Source organism: Capra hircus, chromosome 5 (genome assembly GCF_001704415.2).
Source record: "Capra hircus breed San Clemente chromosome 5, ASM170441v1, whole genome shotgun sequence".
Taxonomy (NCBI): domain Eukaryota; kingdom Metazoa; phylum Chordata; class Mammalia; order Artiodactyla; family Bovidae; genus Capra; species Capra hircus.
Genome location: NC_030812.1, coordinates 8,881,860 through 8,901,885, shown reverse-complemented (window position 1 = coordinate 8,901,885; position 20,026 = coordinate 8,881,860). Strand labels below are relative to the sequence as shown.

The 20,026-nt window shown below is 41.3% G+C and overlaps 1 pseudogene; it reads left to right on the top strand.

The window, feature by feature from the left end:
* Positions 1,621-19,424, top strand: LOC108636091 (annotated as a pseudogene).

Below are 20,026 nucleotides of genomic sequence, written 5' to 3'. Positions count from 1 at the left end.
CATATAAGTTAAATAAGCAGGGTGACAGTATACAGCCTTGACGTACTCCTTTTCCTATTTGGAACCAGTCTGTTGTTCCATGTCCAGTTCTAACTGTTGCTTCCTGACCTGCATACAGATCTCTCAAGAGGCAGGTGACGTGGTCTGGTATTCCCATCTCTCTCAGAATTTTCCACAGTCTGCTGTTATTTACTATCAATTACTATGAACCCTTTTATAGTTAAAATGAGTAACGGCAACAAATTTAGTTTGATGGATCCTAGATGGAGAATTTTGTGTCAGATCCTGAGAGTAAGTAGAGAGCATATTAAGGGGTTATCTTGATGGCAGTGGGAACCACTGAAGCCTACTACATATGGAAGAGATTTGATCTAGCTTTGCACATTAGAAAGATTGCTATAGCAACAGTGCAACGATGAAAAGTAAGTGAGTCGGTGTACTCGTCACCTGCTCCCAGACCTTTGCCTTCCCTTCCAGGTCACTACGTGTATATAGGCTTGGGACTTTTCCACCCTTAATTAGTGTATTCTGTGACTCTTAGAAAATATGTGCCTTCTTGAAATTCCCTTAGTAAATGCTTCTAGATCAGAGTAAGAAAACTGCCAAAACAGTTAATACAGTAGCTTTTAAATCTCATCATAATTGCTTTATTATATGCTATCACCTGAGTAATTTTCCAATTCAAAGATATTTCAAGGAAAAACGTGGTTGAACTTTTGCTTTACCAGTCTTTTCTTTTCTTTCCTCTAAGCCTTTTCTTATGAAGTCAAGCAAAGGAAGTAAGCTGGGTGGAGAGTATTACCTTTACAACTGAAGATTTGTAGTAGAGTTCAAGTGAAGTTTCCTCCCGAGGCTTAAAGACTCCTTTGCAATTAACTCTATCTGTACTTTGGGGATTCTCTATTTTGTTTTGTTTCCTTTTCTTCTTTCGATCCTGAAGACTTTGGTTTTCTGGAAACATCTTAGAAGCAGCCCAGTGAATTTTCTCTCTGATGGGTTATGTATCTTCCTATTTGTAGGGAATGCAGATACCATGACTCAGGGACCAGTAGCCCAGGCAGAGAAATTAGAAGGAGATGAAAAAGGTGAGATATAAATGTCCAGCTTCCACTCCACAGTGCTTATGTAATATTGTCAGGGAATGAATGAGGGTAAGTTGCTGTGATCATCCAATTCGTCATTCACTTCCGCAGCAGACATCTGTGGAGTACCTCATCCAGCACCCGGCAATGCCAGATCAGCTCTTATCCTCATGGTTATTTTGGCACAGCCTTGGAGAGGGTTTGGTGCACTCATGAAGGAATAAAAAAATGAATTCCTTAAAACTTTAAAGTCATTACTGCTTTACTCTGCTAGCTTATTTAAAGATTCATTTATTAACTCACTCAGCAAATTTATTTATTTTGATTAATTACTGTGGAAAAGACTATGCTAGGTTTCAGGAGTCATGAAAAAAATAAAGGTGCTGCTTTCAAAGAGCAAAGAAGCTCACTGCATTTTAGTGGTTCCTGTGGTGTCAATAAACACATCAGTCGAGTTAAATCCAATATAATAACCAGCAGTGGTTTGGAACACTCATTTGAAACGTCCTGGGGCTGGAATAAATAATGAATCATTACTATGAAGTGCGAGGTCCCTGGGGAGTATGACCTTCGGACTAGCCAGCGATGGGATGAAAGACGTCTCTGGTCTCCGCGGTTGTGTGAGGAGATGGCATCTGTAATAATCCACTCGCAGCTCAGGGACCACAACGGGAGACAGTGCTGCTGCCTCTCCGAGATCTGCTGTGTGTCTCCAGGTCTTACTTACTGTGCTTTGCCTCATCTAAACCCTCCTGTCATTTCCTCTTTGGCTGTAATGAACCGTTTTTTTTTTTTCTCCAGAAACTGTTGACTACTGTCCCTCTCACAGAGTTACTAACAAATCTCACAAGTTTCAAGGCCAACAAATGGCAAACCATGTGCAAGCAGAGCAGGAAAAAAAAAATCTGGAGTCAAGTGAGCACGAGTTCACAATATTTTTGTCTTCGTGAATCTACAAATCATCACAACGTCCCTGCAGGCTACTGGGATACTAAAGGAATAAGATCTCAGTTTTTGAAAGTTGGGAGAGGAGATTTAGTATTGAAGGGATCTGTTGTTATTTCAGGTCTGGAGAAATGTAGAGAGTTCAGAGAGACATCACCAAGATAATTTTTTAAAAAATAGGTTGAAGGTAGAAGATAGGGTGGGAAGAGTGTGGCTTTCAATAACAGAAGACACGATGGCTTGTGAAGGAGAGTTTTCTTGGGAGGTGAGCATGAGTGAAAGGGGAGGCAATGTTGAGGCCGGTCTCCTGTGATTATTTTTCAACATCTCTGCAAGGGAGGTTTTGGGCTCCCCTAGTATGTACCATTTCCATTGCAAAACTAATTGCATTTGAAGTGAGGTGAGTGATTCAGCTTAGAAACATGTTTTTAATAGACGTGCTACAGTCCCAAGAAGGGCACAAGCTTTCCAGCTCCATCCGCTTGGAATCCTGACTAGGCTGCTTGGTGGATTTGTGTGATCTTGTTTACGTTACTTCGTATTCTCATCTGCACAATTGACCTAAATAAGCCTGTGCTGTAATTGAAAGATGAAGCAGGTAACTGTATGGGAAACACCCATATCAGGCACGTGTTAGCTTTTCTACTAAATGGGAACTATTATTATCACAAAGTTACAGAAGACGTTTGCAAAATCCTTATTTCCTGAAGATAGTGAAAAACTACACAGATTTTCATGAAATTGCAATATTAGATGTGGTCCTGGAAGAGGGAATTTGAAAACCCTCTGTACATTCCCAACAAATACACTTTATTTTGTTTTATTTCCTCAGTGTAAAATAATGTGGAGTTGACATACTAGTATATAAAGTAAAATTATACCCCCTCTAATTCTATGCTTAAGGTGATCACCATGAACAGCTTGATGTATACCCTTTCATATCTTTCTCTGGTTACATGAAAAAGAAAAATCCCACACATATACATATGCATATATATACTTATAAAAAAATAGAATTATATTGTACACGTATTTTTGCAATTTTTTTATGTAACAATGTATCACAGACATCTTTCTGTGACATCTCATGGGGTTCTATCTAGTTTTTATTTTATTTTTGTTTAAATGGTTGTATAATATTCCCTAGTGTGGATATATCATTCTTTGTTCGATCAGTCTCCTTCTGTTTGACTTTTAGATTGTTGCTTTTTTTTTTCTGTAACAAATGATCCTGCAATGCACAACTGTACAAGTTTAATTTCTGTAGAATTTAGCCCTAGAAATATGCATGGCTATGTCAATGCATATTTGATGTTGTAACAGGTTAGTTTTCAGAAGACGTTATTAGTTTCTGGTTAGGATTTATTTTAACTGACTTTAAACCAATGTGTATGGCTTGCATTACTGAAAACAGCTTAAAAGAAATGGCCTATTGACCAATGAGCTAAATGGGACACCAAGTGAATAAAGTTGGAGTCTTTATTTCTCTTGACAAGATTGTCATCTTCCTAGAGCTTGTTTCAGTAATTCTGATCCCCTGGGAACAAAATCATAGCTCTGGGAACTTTGGGATTTGCTGAGGAAGAATGTTCTTAGATGCTTTAAAGCTATGCTGGTGGCTCCAGTTAGATCAACAGTGTCACAGAGGTAGGGGAGGTGCGGTTTGGAGTGTGGTCTTTGTTCATATCCCTGAGGACACTGTCAAGATAACCAAGGCAGTTTTCTCTTGTAACAGTGAAATCAGCTCGGAGAAAATTGGTAGCTTATTGTACTTTAGTGGGTGAAATGTAGCATGCTTAGTTATCCAACTCATATACCTGCCACAGGGCTTCCCTTGTGGCTCAGACGGTAAAGCGTCTGCCTACACCGCGGGAGACCGGGGTTCGAGCCCTGGGTCGGGAAGATCCTCTGGAGAAGGAAATGGCAACCCACTCCAGTACTCTTGCCTGGAAAATCCCATGGATGGAGGAGCCCGGTAGTCTACAGTCCATGGGGTCACAAAGAGTCGGACACGACTGAGCGACTTCACTATGTTAGGAAAATGGAATCTGAGAGCCTGTGTCATTTGCATTGTGTGGAGCAAGAGGAAAACTGGTTGTACTGTAGTTGGGGTACTGTTTCTTTGCCGTCCTAGCTCCCTTATCTCCTATTTCAAACACTTTCACTGCCAAAACCCTAATCCACGTCTGCACAAGGAGAACGCTGCTACACCGCCAGCACGAGGAAAAGCTCTGGGGCCCTTAGAACTCGCCCCGGGTTAAAAGTGCTTCTATTAACTTGTTTGTTGACTTGTTTCTGATAAAGAGCCCTATTTTCTCTCTAGTGGCTCCAGAAGAGGAAATTAATTTCTAGTTTTGAATTCATTTTCTTCTTTATGTAAATAAAGCTTTGATGAAATATAACGCATGCACATAGTTTAAAAATAAAATAATGCAGGAAGACTTATGATGGGAAATGATTTCCCCACTCCTTTCCCTGTCAGTTCTGATAGCATCTTTAACTTCTGTTTCTTCTGATGACTGCTTCCTTCCCTCTGAACGGGATTCCTACACTGCACCTTCCTCTCTTTTGTTAAAATTAATTATATACATATATGTATACTGCACTTACATTTCCTCTTTCCTCTTTGTTTCCTTCTTCCCAGTACATTTAAATCATCATTTTACAGTTCTGCAATGGGTTATCATATTTAGGTTGTTTTCATGTCTAGAAAGAGAAAATCAATTCCAAGTATTTAAGCAGTAAGAAAAATGTATTTTCCCACAATAGGATGCTCCAAAATAGGTTGGCTATAAGGTTAATTAATTTAGATAATGTCTAAAGGAATATGGAAGTTCCCTTGGAAAAGGAAATGGCAACCCACTGCAGTATTCTTGCCTGAGAAATTCCATGGACAGAGGAGCCTGGCAAGCTAGAGTCCATGGAGTCCCAGAGAGTCGGACGTGACTGAGCAGGCATGCGAAAGAACGGGAGAGGCTGTTTCCTCCTTCATATCTTTCCCAGAAGCTGCAGATTTTTCTCTCCTGTAGCTTTGGGCGAAACCGACCACATACTCACCACTATCGGCTGACAAGGGCTGTGCAGTTATCATGATGTAGATCAATCACGATTTACCCTTGATTTTTTCTGAGCACATGCTTGTAAAGAATAATGTGGACACGTGAACATGATCTGGGCTCTGCTAACGAACAAGAAGCAGGGGGAAGGGGAGGTGGCGACGGGTCAGGCGCCAGTCACGTCCACTCTAATTACCTTGTAACCTTAATTCCTCTTGTCCCTTTAGTTGCTCCCCTGTGGACTCCCCAACCTTTCTCCTCAGCAGTCTTCCTTCCCTTTCACTTCCCAGCGTTTATCATCTGTGCTTTTACATCACTCGCTACCCTTCACACTCTGCTGTGTATATTGAAAAAAAAATCTTCAAGTTTTGTGTGTAGATTGACTGACCAAAAGTCAATCATTGAGGTTTGCAATGCAGTATATAATTCTCTTTGAAAATCAAAATTCTATCTTCCTAGCCTACTGCTGTGCCTGGAGCATAACAGGCATCTGTATTTGCTGAGTGAATGAATGTGCCCGAGTTACTTACAAATAGATTCTGCATGTAATGTCAAGTCCAATAGGGTGGAGAGAGGGTGGGGGAAGGGTGAGGACAGGGATGTAGGAACATACCTAAATTCGGCAACCCAGCCGTCTCACATGGGGTTCTGATACGAATTGAAGGTGGTTAAAGCTGCTATAGAAACAAAATCTTTGGCTTGAGGGAAGTCTCAGCTTGCAAATGTAAATTGCAACACTCTTATGATTCCTCTTCTCCCCAAGAATAGGAAGAATCTTCCTTCCAAAACAGGGATAGGGCATGCGTTACTGCCAGCTGGTGGGACTTTGTCCAGTTCTGGACCAGAAATCTGTGTGCAAAATAATTTCCTTTGCTCAGGGCTGGAGAACACACAGCTTTCACACAGGAGATCATACAGGCTTTCAATTAGGATTTACCTCAACAGGCCAGCTCCCTGTGATAAATGACCCACAGAGAAAGACAAATGAAGCCCTGCACTGGGCAAGCTGTTCTCTGAGAATAACTCTGCTCTCTGGGTATTGTCAGTGAGAATTCCTGGTGAGGGGAAATGGATTGTGTCCCAGGGAGAAAAAACACACAGGAGTGAGGATTGCTGTGAGAACTGTGGGTGAGGTGGCTTCAAGGAAGAATCAATAACAGATGGATGGAGAGTTAGCAATGTGAGGTTTTATAGAGGAAATCTTTGTAGCTCTAATTAGAAGCGGAATATGGATTCTGCTCAGACGGCAGCTCTGGAATACTTGCCGCTCCGTTTCCCTATTCATGCAGTTCGCATGATTTAGCGTACTGGTGGGCAGAAACCCTGGTTACAGTGACGCTAATTAGAGTATCTGTACTTGCCCCAGAGGACCATTTCCCCCAGCTTTGCATCTTAAGTAGTGAATGGAAGAGGGAATTTTAATGATGTCCTATTAAGGCAGCTAAACAGTGCAACAAATAGTTCTCACTTCCTCAGCTGGCATTGTTAAGAAAATTATTTGTTCTGGCGAAATTCTGGGTCCTTAACAATCGAGGGTTATTGTTGGTTCTCAAAGGACCACGGATTCAGATAGCTTTTCAGGTGGATGTAGGGGGAAAGGTGTGGAAGATGTTTGGTTTGCACAGAGGAGAGGAATAATTCTTTTCCTCTCATTGACATCCTTTCTCCTTATGATAATTATTCTGGAATAATTTTCTCCCATCACGGGCCAACTTAGAGTAACTGTGGAAACTGAATTACATAGAAGTTGTGAGCCAAAATTCCTGCATCATTATATTTAGAATCAGATAATAACATGGGTTCTTCTAGCAAGTAGCCATTCAAGCAGTCTGCTGCTATTTCACACCAAAAAAGTTTGAATTGACCCTTGAGATTCTGGGCTGTTCAATCTGGATCTTGGAACCTCTCTGAAATGGGCACAGCTCTTCCCTGTCCCGCCTCTCTCCTTCATCTTAGGATGAGCCCGTATTAACGCTTAGATGGCTAGCCTCAACCTGGGCCAATCCTCTTGCCTGTCGTCAGCTCCAGGCCTCAGTGTGTGGGTGAGTTGCTCGCTGGAATCTGATTGGACTTGGTGGTAGAGCAGTAGGGCCAGGGTGAATGCTACGATTCACACCATGCCAGGTTCCTTTCAGCATAGATTTATCACTTGGAATTGCTGTCTCTCTGCTCTTTGTATCTGGGTCTTCACTCTCTTTTTCCTCCTTTTTGTTGGTAGCCTGGGCCCTCCAGTGTCAGGCCTGACAGCAAAGAGCTCCATCCCATGATGGCGATTGCTGTATCTGCCTGAGACGGGTGGGCCGGGGCTGGAAGGAGAGCTGGAGAGGTTGCCCATCTGACATGGGTGGTGTGAAGGTAGCCTCTCTGGCTCTAACTGATGGCTGAGTCAGTTCTCCTGTTAGGACCCATCGGAAGTTTTAACCTAGTATCTCTTCTGGTTCACTTTTTTAGACTTTCCCCCTCTGCTGGCTTCTTCCTTTAGGACCCACAGATGTGTTTGGATTTCATTATAATTGGCCAAGTCATAAGATATGTAGCTCAGCTGGTAAAGAATCTGCCTGCAATGCAGGAGACCTGGGTTCAATCCCTGGGTTGGGAAGACCCCCTGGAGAAGGAAGTGGCAACCCACTCCAGTATTCTTGCCTGGAGAATCCCATGAACAGAGGAGCCTGGTGGGCTACAGTGCATGGGGTTGCAAGAGTCAGACATGACTTAGCAAGTAAACCACATAATTGGCCAAACCATGTTTATTTCTGTATATGGATTTATCTCTATCTCTGTCTCCATTTTCTCAGCCCAAGACTCCTCAGTGCTATGGCCAACATTCTTGAATCAAGTCTTCATATTTCATCACCCATGTACTCTTTGGCCCTTTTAAATCCGTCTTCTCCCTCTAATATTTATTTGAAATGGCTTCCTTCAAGGTCACAAGCGACATTTTATATTTAAATATTTTTATTATAGAAAATGCCAAACATACATAAAAGTAGAGATAAGGTTATTCTCACTGAATGCCTGTTGATTTCCTTTTTATAATACTTCCTTTTATAATCATCACTCTCACACTTATCCCCTTTCCATTGTAAAGTAACTAATGATGTTGGACTCTATATCTTTAACAGAATGGTATTAAAAAAATATAACTACCATATTTCTCACTTATCAAAATGAGCAATTCTTTAATATCTTCTGATTCCCAGGTATATATTTAGGTTTTTCTGTAACTAATTACCAATACCAATGAACTTTTGCTTTTATTCCTTTGATTCAATAGTCATAGACCATTTTGGAGAGGTGATATTAAACTCTGGGTATAACAGTCCCCTGACCTCAATTCCAGCTGTCATCACTTTCCCTTTTCTTGAGTGAGGATTGAGAGAATAGCCTAGACGGTCTCTTAGGTTCCTTCCAGTTCAGCTGTGCATCTCAGCGTCTGCAGCAGTTCCCCAAGGAAGCCTTCCTTCCCAGCTGCTTGCACCTCACCAGGTCCAATTCCTATCCAGCTGTTCCTTGAAAAAAAAACAAATAAACATATATATATATATATATATATATCTTCACTGAAGAGAGATCTCTATGGTCTATCTACCTATGTATTCCCATCATTTCTATTCTAGATTCCTGAATTTGTTACTTGTTTAACTGTCTGTCACTCATGGACAATGGACTTCACTGGTGGCTCAGATGGTAAAGAACTCACCTGAAATGCAGGAGACCCAGGTTCGATCCCTGGGTTGGGAAGATCTCCTGCATAAGGAAACGACTACCCACTCCAGTATTCTTGCCTGGGGAATTCCATGGACAGAGAAGCCTGGTGGGTTACATTCCTTGGGTTGCAAAGAGTTAGACACGACTGAGCAATTAACACTTCCACCTGGACAATGTCCTCATAGTCATTCTTGTATGTCTAGTGCCTGGTTAAATAGTACTGAACTGTCTAATTCTTAATATCAACATTTCTGTTACTGATACACAGCAGTTATTGATTGCTTACTATGTGTTATGTTGTATGCTAAGTGCTATGCATGCTTTATTTCATTTAATCCTGATAACTCTTTGAATAAAGCCCCATCATCACTCCAGTGCTGTTGCCTGGAAAATCCTGGGGAAAGCAGAGCCTGGTGGGCTGCTGTCTATGGGGTTGTACAGCGTCGGACACGACTGAGCCACTTAGCAGCAGCAGCCATCATCATTATTATTACTTTATTATTACTTTATTACATTATTATTACAAAAGGCAGAGGAACCACAGATCAAATTGCCAACATCTGTTGGATCATAGAAAAAGCAAGAGAGTTCCAGAAAAACATCTACCTCTGCTTTACTGACCATGCCAAAGCCTTTGACTGTGTGGATCACAATAAACTGGAAAATTCTGAAAGAGATGGGAATACCAGACCACCTGACCTGCCTCCTGAGAAATCCGTATGCAGGTTAAGAAGAAATAGAACCGAACATGGAACAATGGACTGGTTCCAAATTGGGAAAGGAGTATGTCAAGACCGTATGTTGTTACCCTGCTTATTTAACTCATATGCAGAGTATATCATGTGAAATGCTGGGCTGGATGAAGCCCAAACTGGAATCAAGTTTGCCAGGAGAAATATCAATAACCTCAGATATGCAGATGACACCACCCTTATGGCAGAAAAGCGAAGAGGAACAAAAGAGCCCCTTGATGAAGGTGAAAGAGGAGTGTGAAAAAGCTGGCTTAAAACTCAACATTCAAAAAACGAAGATCATAGCATCTGGTTCCATCACTTCATGGCAAATCAATGGGGAAACAGTGGAAACAGTGATAGACTTTATTTTCTTGAGCTCCAAAATCACTGCAGATGGTGACTGCAGCTATGAAATTAAAAGATGCCTGCTCCTTGGAAGAAAAACTATGACAAACCTAGAAGACATATTAAAAAGCAGAGACATTACTTTGCTGACAAAGGTCCATTGAGTCAAAGCTATGGTTTTTCCAGTAGTCATGTATGGATGTGAGAGTTGGACCATAAAGAAAGCTGAGTGCAGAAGAATTGATGCTTTTGAACTATGATGCTGGAGAAGATGCCCGAGAGTCCCTTGTACAGCAAGGAGATAAAACCAGTCCATCCTAAAGGAAATCAGTCCTGAATATTCATTAGAAGGACTAATGCTGAAGCTGAAACTCCAGTACTTTTGGCCACCTGATGCAAAGAAATGACTCACTGGAAAAGACCTTGATGCTGGGAAAGATTGAAGGCAGGAGAAGAAGGGGACAACAGAGAATAAGATGATATCGATGGACATGAATCTGAGCAAGCTCCAGGAGTTGGTGATCAACAGGGAAGCCTTGCATGCTGCAGTCTGTGGGATCCCCAAGAGTTGGACATGACTGAGCGACTGAACTGAACTGACAAGTGAAGAAGCTGAGGCTTAGTGAGGTCATTAGGCCTAGGTAAGAGAAAGAGTGGAACAGAGAGGTCATATGATGTAGAGTTTTGAGTCCCAAGTGTACTACTCCTTGACTGTGATTATGGATGAGCTTTGTTGGATAAGGCAGACCTCTGCTTCTCCACTGGCAACATAAGGATTGTGGCAGATCTTTGCCTTACAGAACGTGATGACTAAATGGGGTGGTGCATTTGAAGCTGCTTGAAAGCTGTTAGGCTTGTGAGAAAATCACACATAATCTTTCAACTATAATTTACTGTTCTCCTTTGCAAATAACTGCCTTCCATTCTTTTCCCTAGTCGTGTAATGCACAGAGTTGTAATCATAGCATGCATTCCATTCCGTGACCTACTTTTCCGGTTATGGACATTATTATGTTGCTATATATTTTTCCTTTTTATTGTGAAGTATATCACATACATAGAAGAGTGTATAAAATGCATAAACATAGTTTAAAGAATAATTATAAAATGAAAAGTTGTAATACACAAGCTAGATCAAACCATTACCGACACTTTGGTAATGGCTGTGTCCCTCTGTGATTGGTACCCTCTTTTTAAAATTTTTTTAAAATTTGTTTTGTTTGTATTTGGCTGTGTTGGGTCTTCGTTGCTGTGCCCATGCTTTCTCTGGCTGCCGCGAGCAAGGGCTGCTCTGCTGCCACGCGTGGGCTTCTCATGCCCGTGTCTTCTCTTGTTGAGGAGCTCAGGGCCTAGGTGTGCAGGCTTCGTAGCTGTGGCGTGAAGGCTTAGGTGTCCTGAGGCATGTGGGATCTTCCGGGACCAGGGATTGAAGCCGTGAGCCCTGCACTGGCATATTCTCAACCACTGGACCACCAGAGAAATCCTTGTGCCCTCTTTTAGAAGGTGATGCTTTTAATCCAAAGGAACCCCTGTATTAGCTCTGTGTTCACTATGGTGTTTCTCATTATAGCTTTATCACTTATGTGTGTATACTTCAACAATACGAGCACAAACCTAGCCATGTAAGGAAAAAGCAATATTGCCCCTTTTAGATGAAACATAAAAAATATAACTTGTTCGGAGTCACTGGATTATAGCCTGCTCTCAGCTTTCCTAAACGTTTTTAAGAGCCCCTTTTTGGGAAGTCATGGGGCATGGTCACGAGTGAATCCTAGGAAGCAGAGCTTACTACAGTTAGGGCGTCTGGCAGGAGTACAGACGGGCCAGGTACTGGATATCTGGTAGGAAAACATTGAAGGGGAGAGAATGCTTTGTGTTCTCCACTTTGAAGCTACAATGGCCTGCTTCAGACTTCCAGGAATAGATCAAAGCAAAGTGTTTCTTTAGGAAGAAATGAGTATTCCAAGCTGATCCAAGAGTCGAGGTGCAGAGTAGAGAAGAGAATCATCAAAGTGACAGCGAAGCCGCTCAGTCATGTCCGACTCTTTACGACCCCATGGACTGCAGCCCACCAGGCTCCTCCGTCCATGGGGTTTTCCAGGCAAGAGTACTGGAGTGGGTTGCCATTTCCTTCTCCAATGCATGAAAGTGAAAAGTGACAGCGAAGTCGCTCAGTCGTGTCCGACTCTTTATGACCCCACAGACTGCAGCCCACCAGGCTCCTCCATCCATGGGATTTTCCAGGCAAGAGTACTGGAGTGGGGTGCCATTGCCTTCTTCCCAGGATCTTCCCAACCCAGGGATCCAACCCAGGTCTCCCGCATTGTAGGCAGATGCTTTGCCATCTGAGCCACCAGGGAAGTCCCCAGAATCACCAATGCATGGTTCAGATAAGCCAAATGTGTATGGGTAGAGGCTTTAGTCCCTCAGATTACAATTATGACAAAAAAGCAGGAGGACCTTGCTAGTTAACGGTAGCTCTCCACATTGTCAGTGTTTTGAATAAGGTTGTTCTAGTTGCTGCTCTATACTTGTTCCGTAACTACCTTGGGATCTTCCTTCACTTTTCTCCTGAGAATTCCTTTTTCTTTCTTTACTTTGGATCTCCTATTTTCTCAAACCCCATGTTTTTCTCTTTTTTTGGTTTACTTCTTCATTTCGGTAGAACTAATTAGTCAGTTTTACTCAACAATGGGTTGGTGGGAGTTTTTGGTGGTATTTTTTTGAGAATGTGGATGTCTGAAAATGCCTATATCCCATCGTCTCACCTGTTTGATAGTTTGGTTGTCCTTTGAAGCCAATTCTCCAGTGTCCTCTCTATCAGTCCAGAAAGGTCCAAAAAGGTCCAGAGTGATATGGATTTCTTCTCCTTTCCTGTCCTCCTCCTTCTCTCTCCCTCTCCCTCTCTGAAAACTTCTGGAATCTCTTCTTTGCCCCACTGTTTTGAAAGAATGTGTACAAAACTGTTCACAGTAACGTGCCTCATTCTAGTTTACTTACCCGCTACTTGCAGACAGTGGGCCTTTTCAAGCTGGCATCTCAATTTTGGGAATGTTCCTTAATTATTGTGTGGATGAATTTCTCCTCTTTGTTTCTATGTTTCTGGAGCTTGGATTTCCTGGATTGATTCTCTTATTTTTCTTTTTTTTTTTTAAATTTAAATTTATTTATTTTAATTGGAGGCTAATTACTTTACAATATTGTATTGGTTTGTCTCTTATTTTTCTTATCTTTTTCTCTTGTTTCCCAGATATTTGTCTTTCTTATGTGTGAGAGTGCTCAGTTCAGTCACTCAGTAGAGTCCAACTCTTGCGACCCCATGAACCACAAGACGCCAGGCCTCCCTGTCCATCACCAACTCCCGGAGTTCCCCTAAGCCCATGTCCATTGAGTTGGTGATGCCATCCAATCATCTCATCCTCTGTCGTCCCCTTCTCCTCCTGCCTTCAATCTTTCCCAGCATCAGTGTCTTTTCCAGTGAGTCAGCTCTTTGCATCAGGTGCCCAAAGTATTGGAGTTTCAGCTTTCGCATCAGTCCTTCCAATGAACATTCAGGACTGGTCTCCTTTAGGATGGACTGGTTGGATCTCCTTGCAGTCCAAGGGAATCTCAAGATTCTCTAACATCAAATCAAAGGCAGCTTTGGTGCTTTGGTGCTCAGCACCTTTGGTGCTCAGCTTTCTTTATAGTCCAACTCTCACATCCATACATGACTACTGGAAAAACCATAGCCTTGACTAGATGGACCTTTGTTGACAAAGTAATGTCTCTGCTTTTCAATATGCTATCTAGGTTGGTCATAACTTTCCTGCCAAGGAGTAAGCATCTTTTAATTTCATGGCTGCAATCACCATCTGCAGTGATTTTGGAGCCCAGAAAAATAAAGTCAGCCACTGTTTCCACTGTTTCCCCATCTATTTGCCATGAAGTGATGGGACCAGATGCCATGATCTTTGTTTTCTGAATGTTGAGCTTTAAGCCAACTTTTTCACTCTCCTCTTTCACCTTCATCAAGAAGCTCTTTAGTTCTTCTTCACTTTCTGCCATAGGAAATTTCCTCAACCCTTCTATTTTTTTTAACTTTTGGTGATCACATTTCTAGCTTATGAGAGCAGTTTACACTGTTCTCTGAAGATCTCCTTTAAAAAACAGCATCCTATTTTTGTTTTATGCCCACAATATCTCATCTGATTAATAACAAATTGTTCATGTTTTCCCTTTTTGCATCGTCACTGTTTAACTAAGTTCTTTCCCCCTAATTTTGTGTTTTGGGTCTCTATTCTGTGCAGGATTGAGCATGTTTTCATATGTTCAAAGTCATTTGTATTTTCTACACTCTTATTACTATCTATCCATATCTAGTATTTTAAGGTTGAGAATCATTAATATCGGCACGAATGCAGAACTCTTGGTGGAGTATAAATTTATAACAGCTTTTTTGGAGAGAAAGTAGCAGTGTTTCTCAAAATTTTGAAATGTATGTACCCTTTGATCAAGAATTTAGTATCAGAGAAATGCAAATTAAAGGTACATTTTGAGGTTTCTGGTCAAGAGAAAAATGAAGGGACAAGATTTAACTTGTTACCATAACTGAAAAACTGGACAAAACCTACAAAACAATCATTTTAAGACCTGGAATCATAGGCAGTGGGAGATATTCCTGAGAGAAGGACAGTAAGCACTCAAAACTGCCGTGACTGTAGCAGCTTACTCCCTAGGCACTTTCTAGGCCCCAGCACACAAAGGGGAACCTGGCAGTCGCAGTTAACTGGGGAGACAGAGATCGGAGTTTGGGGAGGCAGCTGTTGCCAACATGGCAAGAATTTGTGAGTCAGAGTTCCCTAGAGAATGGGCAGAAAGGAGGGAGACAGAGAAGGAGAGGGAGAGAGGGAGCCGCAGGGGGCTCTCCTGAGAGTTTGGCCCAGTACTAAGTGTGAGGGTGGAGCCCTATAAGAGCAGAAAAAGTGACCACCAAAAGGAGGAAAGCGTTTCCCTGGTGGTGCAGTGGTTAAGAATCTACCTGCCCATGCAGGGGATGTGGGTTCAGCCCCTGCTCTGGGAAGACCCTACACTGCTGTGTGGTGACTAGACCTGAGCACCACAGCTGCTGGGCCCATGCAGTGCAACTGTGGAAGCCCGTGGTCTGCAACAGGAGAGGCCGCTGTGGCGAGATGCCCAGGCCGTGCAGCTGGAGAGCAGACCCTGCTCGCCGCAACGGAGAAAGTCCATGCGCAGCCAAGAGACCCAGCCCAGCCAGAATCAAATAGACAAATGAATGAGTGAGCGAGCAAAAGTCGCTCAGTCGTGTTTGACTCTTGGCGACCCTGTGGACTATGCAGTCCATGGAATTCTCCAGGCCCGAATACTGGAGTGGGTAGCCTTTCCCTTCTCCAGGAGATCTTCCTGGCCCAGGGATCAAGCCCAGGTCTCCTGCATTGCGGGTGGATTCTTTATCAACTGAGCCATCAGAGAAGCCCAGATAAATAAATAAATCTTAAAAAAAAAAGAAATAGGAAGAACAATTACTGGGATTCAGACAGGCTGGGAACAGTTCATGTTCCCACAAACCATAGTGGAAAGACCTCATTATATACACGTTGGATAGAAACCACCAAAGAATTTGAGCTTAGTACTCAGACTAAATTAGCTCTTGACTAATGACTGCTCTGGATACAACTTAACAAAGCTTAAAAGTAGGTCTTTTTTTTTTTTTTTAATTTTTAATTTTTTTTAAATTTTAAAATCTTTAATTCTTACATGCATTCCCAAAAAGTATTCTGCTTATTCCGATAAATTACCTGTGTGTCAGAAAAATATCCAATCTTATTTAAAGGAATACATACACTCCAGAGATGGTAGAACTAGCAGAAAAGGATACTAAAGCATCTAAATAGATACATGCCATATGTTAAAAAAGGTGGAAGAAAACATGAGTGTGTTTAGGAGAGAAATGGGAATATAGATATGCATTCCAAAAGGAATTTTTAAAGATGAAAAAAATACTGTATCTAAGATTAAAAAATAGACCAGGTAGGAGTAACAGCAGGTGAGGCAGTGGAGAAGACATGTTCAGTACACGCTAAGGCAGTAACAGAAACCACCCAAAAGAAAGTGCAGGAAATGAGAAGACTAAAGAAAAACTTCACTAGAGCGTTATTCTGTGGGACAATATTAGGCAGCCTAAACTCTATGTAATTGGAATTCTGGAAATAAAGGGGAAGGAGAGAGAAAAATATTCAGACGGCTCTGGCCATTACCAGTCATTGGAGGGAATTTGGACAATTTCAGAGAGGCTTTTGGTGACCAAGGCCCATGCTGGACCAGGTCCAGAGTTGGAGAGCCTTGTGTGCACGACACTGTTGTCTCTGGCAGGTCCAGGCAGCAGACTTAGAAAGTTTCAGGGAAGATGCTCCAGAGCACAGGCATCCCTGAGTGGCAAGATGCAGGACAGGGTCCCCACTGGCCTCCAGTCTAATGGTGTGACTGTATCCACGTACATTTTATCCCAGGGAAAAATGCTGTGGCCCCCTTTCCTGTCATGCCCAGTTGCATGTCTGCTGCTGATGGAGTGAGATGTAAATAAGGGTAACGAACTTTTATTGTATTAAGTCAGTGAGATTTCAGGGCATGTCTATTATAGTAGCTACACAATAATTATTCAAATTAATCATTCCACTTCTTCCAAGTTTTAATTACCTTTGAACTTGGGTAACCTCCAGAACGGCTAGTATCTTGTTCTGGTCTTTTTTTCTCATGCTCGTCTGAGTTTCCTCCATCCACCCACTGCACTGTGCTTTTTATAGCTGAAGAACCTCACAACACTTCTAGTTGGCTGATGGCACTTTGTTCTAGTTTCTTTATATCATTCCTGTCATTTTGGGAATTGGGGGTTAAGAAAGTAATTAAATTTGTGTGCTTAATCCACCATCTTGAGTCAATCTTCCTCTCATTGTATTAATTTGCATTTTTTGGATTCTTTATAAGCCTGAACATTTCCCCATATGTTTGTTTCCTGATTACTTCCTAATTTGTGAATTTGCTGCTCATGTCCTTTGCTTTTTCTTTATTGTAATATTCATTTATTGTTAAGAATTGAGAACTGCTGCATTCAAATTTATGAATTCTAAAATGTGCCCTGTGCATTTCTGTTTCTCTTTATTTACTCATGTTGGTTCTAGTCACTCTCCACTATCCTCTGCTTGTTTAAATTGGACCCTTTGCAACGTATCTGAGAGACTTCCTTTTCAGTTACAGACCCAGTCTTCAGTTATCATTCCTCCAATAATGTCAGGCATATCTCATTTTATTTAGCTTCACTTATCACATTTTACAGATTCTGAGTTTTTACAAATTAAAGTTTTGTAAGCACTTTGCGGCAAGCAACTCTGTTGGCACCGTTTTTCCTATAGCACCTGCTCACTCTGTGTCTTTGTATCACATTCTGCCAATTCTTGCAGTATTTCAAAGCTTTTCTTTATTATTATATTTGTTACGGTGATCTGTGACCAGGGATCTTTGGTGTTGCTACTATAATTTTGGGGGGGCAAGGAGTCACACCCATGTAAGGGTGTGAACTTAGTAGATAAATGTTATATGTATTCTGCTGCCTGGCTGTTCTTCATCTCTCTCCCTTTTCTCAGGACTCCCTGTTCCCTGGGACATATTGATATGGAAACTAGACCACTTAATAACCCTGCAGTGGCTTCTAGGGGTTCAAGTAAAAAGAAGAGTCACTTAAAAGAGTCTTTTAAATGACTTTAAAAGAGTCATTTAAAGTCATATCTCTCACTTTAAATCAAAAGCTAGAAGCTTAGCCAGGAAGGCATGTCAGAAGTCAAGACAAGAGAAAAGGCAGTCAGAAGTGCCTATTAGCCAAGTTGTGAATGCAAAGGAGATGTTCTTGAAGGAAGTTAAAACTGCTGCCCCAGTGAACACACAGATAATAGGACAGAGAAAAAGCCTTATTGGTGATCTGGAAGAAGTTGCAGTGGTCTCGATGGAAGATCAAGCCAGCTACAACATTCCCTCATGCCAAAGCCTACTCCAGAGGAAGGTCTCAACTTTCTCCCCTTCTATGGAAGTTGAGAGAGGTTAGGAAACTGTGGAAGTAAAGTTTGAAGCTAGCAGAGGTGGGTTCATAAAGTTTAAGGAAAGAAGCCGTTTCTATAATATACAAGTACAGGTAAAGCAGCAAGTGCTAATATACAAGCTGCAGCAAGTTATCTAGAAAATCTAGCTAAGATAATTAACAAAGCTGGCTATGGCTACACTAAACTAGATTTTCAACGTAGATGATAAATTGAAATGTAGACAATACATTAACGATACATCAACTAGATGATACATTAACTCTGTTGGAAGAAGACGGCATATAGGACTTTCATAGTTAGAGAGGAGAAGTTAATGCCTGGTTTCAAAGCATCCAAGGACAGACCGATTTTTGTGTTAGGGGCTGGTGCCTTGAAGTTAAAGCCAGCGCTCACTTACCATTCCCCTAATCCTAAGGCTCTTAAGAATTATGCTAAACCTACTCTATCTGGGCTCTATAAATGGGACAACAAAGCCTGGATGACAGCACATCTATTTACAACATGGTTTCCTGAATATTTTAAGCCCACTGTTGAGATCTACGGCTCAGAAAAGAAGCTTCTTTTCAAAATATCACTTCTTACTGACAATGCACCTGGTCACCCAAGAGCTCTGATGCAGGTGTACAGTGAGATTCATGTTATTTTCATGCTGCTAACACAGCATTCATTCTGCAGCCTATGGATCAAGGAATAGTTTTAATTTTCAAGTTTTATTATTTAAGAAATATACTGTGTAAGGCCATCGACAGTGATTCCTCTGACGGGACTGGGCAAAGTAAATTGAAAACCTTCTGGAAAGAAGTCACTATATAGATGCCATTAAGAACATTCATGCTTCATGAGAAGAGGTCAAAATACCAACATTAACAGGAGTTTGGAAGCAGCTGATCCTAATCCCCATGGAAGGTTTCAGTGGAGAAAGTAACTGCAGATGTGGTGGAAGCAGCGAGAGAACTGGAATTAAAGGTGAAGTCTGAAGATGGGACTGAGTTGCTGCAATTTCATGATAAAACTTGAATGAATGGGAAGTTGCTTCTTATGGATGAGCAAAGAAAGTAGTTTCTTGAGATCGAATCTATTCCTATTGAAAATACTGTGAACACTGTTGAAAAGACAACAAATTTAGAATATTACATAAACTTAGTTGATAAAACAGTGGCAGGGTTTGAGAGGATTAACTCCAATTTTGAAAGGAGTTCAACCGTGGGTAAAATGCTTATCAAACAGCATTGATGCTACAGAGAAATAGTTTGTGAAAAGAAAAGTCAGTTAATTCAGCAAACTTCATTGTTGTCTTATTTTGACACAAAATTGCCAAACCCACCCCAACCCTCAGCAACCACCACCCTGATCAGTCAGTAACCATCAACATTGAGGCAAGACCCTCTTCTAGCAAAAATATTATGACTCACTAAGACCCTAGTGATGATTAGCACTTTTAGCAGTAAAGTATTTTTATATTAAGGTCTGTACATTGTTTTTCAAGACATAGTGCTATAAACAGTCAATAGACTGCAGTATATTGTAAATATAACTTTAAATATGCCGGGGAACCAAAACTTTCATATGATTTGCTTTATTGTGATATTATAGTGTTCTGGAACTGATCCCATGATATCTCTGAGGTAAGGCTGTATTTGTAATGGGAATATATATTGTGTACTTATTCTCACTAGACTTCATACCATGCATTTTATGTATGTTATGATATTTGATTCTTTTTTTTAGAGTTCTATTGAATTTTTAAAAATGTTTAATTGGAGAATATTTGCTTTGCACTGTTGTGTTGGTTTCTGCCATATAACAGTGTAAATCAGTCATCAGTCATATTTAATTCTTAAAACAACTTTGCAATAGTTACAATTATTAAACCTATTTTACAGATGAGGAAACTGAGGTATAGACAGGTAAATTGCCTAAAGTTGCACAGATGAAGTGAGATGGGACAGGGACTCAAGTCCACTCTGCCTGTTTGCAAAGCCCTTAAACAGAACACCCTGTTGATTCCTTTGAATTCCTGTTGTCCCTTTGGCTGTGTCACTTGGGTGCAGCATACTTAATTTATG